Source organism: Medicago sativa, chromosome 6, assembly GCF_051527215.1.
Source record: "Medicago sativa cultivar Bolivia chromosome 6, Bolivia_mono, whole genome shotgun sequence".
Lineage (NCBI taxonomy): Eukaryota > Viridiplantae > Streptophyta > Magnoliopsida > Fabales > Fabaceae > Medicago > Medicago sativa.
In genome coordinates, this window is record NC_140754.1 from 56,785,668 (window position 1) to 56,790,455 (window position 4,788).

The following is a 4,788-nucleotide window of genomic DNA, read 5'->3' on the forward strand; positions in this document are numbered from 1 at the left end:
AGACGGGCGTTACAACTCTCCCCAACTTATAGAATTTTCGTCCTCGAAAATTTACCTCAAGCAAACAACTCTGGGTAAGACTCCATCATCTTACTCTCCAGCTACCACGTCAAGCTTTCACCAGTAGTGCCGCTCCAAACAACTCTCACTAGAGGTATTTCTTTGCCTCTCAACGTCTTCATTTTGCGATCATCGATCCTCAAAGGTAAAGTCTCCACCGTAAGGTTGTCTCTAACTTGCACATCATCACTCTGAATCACATGGGACGGGTCTGGGACATACTTCCTCAACTGCGACACATGAAACACATCATGCAAATTTGATAAATGCGGTGGTAAGCCAACTCTATAAGCCACCGTGCCAATTCTCTCAGATATCTGATAAGGACCAATAAACTTCGGAGTCAACTTCTTAGACTTCAATGCACGACCAACACCGGTCATCGGAGTAACTCTCAAGAACACGTGGTCCCCTTCTTGAAACTCAATGTCTTTCCTACGCTTATCATGGTAACTCTTTTGTCGACTCTGCGACGCTTTCATATTTTCTTGAATCATTTTCACTTTCTCAGTAGTCTGCTGAACAATTTCTGGTCCTAAAACTACACTTTCACCTGTTTCAAACCAACACAACGGAGTCCTACACTTCCGACCATACAAAGCCTCGAAAGGTGCCATCCCAATACTTGAATGATAGCTGTTATTATATGTGAACTCTATTAACGGGAGATGACTATCCCAAGTCCCACCTTGCTCAAGTACACAAACTCTCAACAAGTCTTCGAGTGACTGAATTGTTCTTTCCGACTGACCATCTGTCTGAGGATGATAAGCCGAACTCAATCTCAACTTAGAGCCTAAAGCCTCTTGCAAACTCTTCCAAAATCTAGAAGTAAATCGTGGGTCTCTATCTGACACAATGCTCGAAGGAACACCATGCAGCTTCACAATGTCTCGAATATAAATATCTGCCAACTGAGCCACAGGAAAACTAATATTAATCGGAAGGAAATATGCCGACTTCGTCAATCTGTCAACAATCACCCAAATTGCGTCATTCCCTTTAGGAGTATTTGGCAAACTCGTCACAAAATCCATGGATATACTATCCCATTTCCATTCTGGTACATCTAACGGTGTCATCAACCCAGCAGGTTTCTGATGCTCTACCTTCGACTTCTGACAAATCAAACAAGAGTACACAAATTGTGCCACATCACGTTTCAATCCTGACCACCAAAACAGCTTCTTTAAATCATGATACATCTTTGTAGCTCCCGGATGAATGCTCAAGCTACTCCTATGACTCTCTTCCAGAATCATCCTTTTTATCTCATCATTGTCTGGAATACAAATCCTACCCCGGAACCTCAACACACCTTGATCATCAACTTTAAAGTCACCATCTTCAGTTTGATTACTAGCAACCAACAAGTCCACAAACTTAACATCAACCTTCTGTGCATCTCTAATACTTTCCAAGAAATCGTTATCAATTTTCAGCATTCCTAACTTAACGCTCCGAGACGACATTTCACAAACTAAGCTCATATCTCTAAACTGTTCAAGTAATTCAAATTCCTTCACCATCATAGCAGACATATGTAAACTCTTCCTACTTAAGGCATCCGCAACAACATTAGCTTTACCCGGATGGTAATTCAAACTAAAGTCATAATCCTTCAACAATTCGAGCCACCGTCGCTGTCGCATATTCAATTCTTTCTGATCAAACAAATACTTCAATCTCTTGTGATCACTAAACACCTCGAATCTCGAACCATACAAGTAGTGTCTCCAAATCTTAAGGACAAATACGACTGCAGCTAATTCAAGGTCATGAGTAGGATAGTTTCGTTCATGAGTTCTCAACTGTCTTGATGCATAAGCAACAACTTTACCATCTTGCATAAGCACACCGCCTACACCCAATTTAGACGCATCACAATACACCGCAAAAGGTTCATCAGGTTTTGGCAAAATCAAAACTGGAGCCGTCGTCAAACGCTTCTTCAATTCATTAAAACTATTCTCACAATGAACATCCCACACAAAGGTTTTACTTTTACACGTCAACTGAGTTAACGGAAGTGCCAACTTAGAAAATCCTTCTATAAATCTTCGATAGTATCCTGCCAAACCCAAAAAGCTTCTAATCTCTGTAACTGACTTAGGAGTCTCCCATTGTGATACTGCTTCAACTTTAGATGGATCGACTGCAATACCACTACCAGAAATAACATGGCCCAGAAAACTTACCTCGTTCAACCAGAATTCACACTTAGACAATTTAGCATACAACTTCTTCTCTTTCAGCACTTGCAAAACGATTTTCAAATGTTCTGCATGTTCTTCTTCTGTCTTAGAGTAAATCAAAATATCATCGATGAACACAACCACAAAGCGATCCAAAAATGCATGGAAAATACGATTCATATACTCCATAAACACGCCAGGCGCATTACTCACACCAAAAGGCATCACCTTATATTCATAATGACCATATCGCGTCCTAAAGGCCGTCTTCTGCATGTCTTCATCTTTTACTTTAATCTGATGATAACCCGACCTTAAATCAATCTTGCTGAACACACGTGCACCCACCAGCTGGTCCATCAAATCATCAATTCTAGAAAGTGGATATCTATTCTTTATAGTTACTTTATTAAGTTGTCGATAATCAATGCACAACCTCATACTTCCATCTTTCTTCTTAACCAACAATACCGGCGCTCCCCAAGGTGAAACACTCGGTCTAATGAACTTCTTATCTAGCAATTCCTCCAACTGTTTCTTCAACTCAGCCAACTCAGAAGCTGACATACGATAAGGTGTCATAGACACAGGCTTCGTTCCCGGAACAAGGTCAATAGAAAATTCAACTTCTCTCTCCGGTGGTACATCAGGGATTTCATCAGGGAAAACCTCAGGAAAATCACACACCACCTGCAACTTATCAATCACTGCTTGATTCTCCAAAGATAAGGATGCCATCAAGGAAAACATCAAGATCCCATCGCGTTCTAATTGCTTCAGCTGCTTAGTAGACAAAAATTCTGCTCCACTTTCCTCTTCAGCAGAAGAGAAACGCACCGACTTACTAAAACAATTAATAAGAACATGGTTGTACTCTAACCAGTTCATACCAAGAATTACATCCATTCCACTCAGAGGCAGACAAACTAAATCAATCTCAAAATCACGATCAAACATAGACAAAGGACAGTGTAAACAAACAAGAGAAGTAGTCACCGAACCCTTAGCTGGAGTTTCGACGACCATTTCTCCACTCATATCAGACACAGCAAGACCCAACTTAGAAGCACAATCAAAAGCAACAAAACAATGTGTAGCACCAGTATCAATAATAGCAACTAAAGGAGTATTGTTAATATAACAAGTACCTCTGATCAAACGATCCTCATTTTCAGTCTGAGTACCAGTCAAAGCAAACACTTTCCCTCTAGTCTGAGTCTTCTTCGGATTCGTACACTGAGACCCAATATGACCCTCTTCTTTGCAGTTAAAACACACAATGTCCGCATGCTTACACTCTGCAAGTGTATGTCCTTTACTGCCACAACGAAAGCACCGTTTAATATCCTTAGTGCAAGCATTACTCTTATGGCCTTTCTCGCCACAAGTGTAACAAACAACCTCAGCACCAGGATCCTTCTTATTTGACCTCCTCTCATCATTAGCTCTTCCTTTTCCTTTGTCAGCAGGAGCACTGTAAGGCTTTGGGCGACTTTGTTGGCCCTTACCCCTCTTTTCACTCATAATCTTATAATGAGCTTTGCTGTCATCTTCATAGATTCTGCATCTGCTCACCAAAGCAGAAAAGTCACGGATCTGTTGGTAACCAATGGCTCGCTTAATATCAGCACGCAAACCATTCTCGAACTTGATACACTTAGAGAACTCAGCATTGTCCCCAGTGTAGTGTGGATAGAACTGAGCCAGCTCCACAAACTTTGCTGCATACTCTGTCACCGACATGTTTCCTTGCTTCAGCTCAAGGAACTCGATCTCTTTTCTTCCGCGAACATCCTCAGGAAAATATCTGTTGAGGAACTCTCTCTTAAACACAGCCCAAGTAATAACTGCATCATCCTGCTCTAGGGTAGGTTGGAGGCTCACCCACCAGTCATCAGCCTCCTCAGCCAGCATATGCGTTCCAAAACGCACCTTCTGATCATCAGTACATTGCATAACTCTGAAAATTCTCTCAACCTCCTTGAGCCACGTCTGTGCTCCATCAGGGTCGTACCTTCCTTTAAAGGTAGGAGGATGATTTCTCAGAAAGGTCTCCAACATTCTCACATCAGCATTCGCACCAGCACCAGCATTTGGATGTTGTCCTACAGCTTGGGCTACAGCTTCCAAAGCAGCAGCAATCGCAGCATCATTTCTTCCAGCCATTCTAGTCCTCTTATAGCAAATAAGATTCGCAGCCTCTAGGTCTCTTCTCTGCACAACACACAACATTTAGAATATCATAATAGTGGTATTCCAACTCCTAAAGACACAACTCGACTCACTACTTGGCCGGACGGACCGACCTGCTCTGATACCAATTGTAACACCCCGTTTTCCCAACATAAAAATTTCATTTAAAATCAGAGTATTTTGATCACAACGGAATGTCACATACTTCATTTAAATCATAAAATGGATAATAATGATTATCCTTCAAATTCAACATCATGAAATATCTTAAACTATTGCAGCGGAAAATAGTTCAACATTTTAAAGTCTTGGCACGCAGGCCTTATTGGAAAATCTCATA

General features: G+C 41.3%; 1 pseudogene; it reads right to left on the reverse strand.

Annotated features, from left to right (window-relative positions):
• Positions 1-2,955: 2,955 nt before the first annotated feature.
• Positions 2,956-4,421, reverse strand: LOC146915832 (uncharacterized; annotated as a pseudogene).
• Positions 4,422-4,788: the final 367 nt, after the last annotated feature.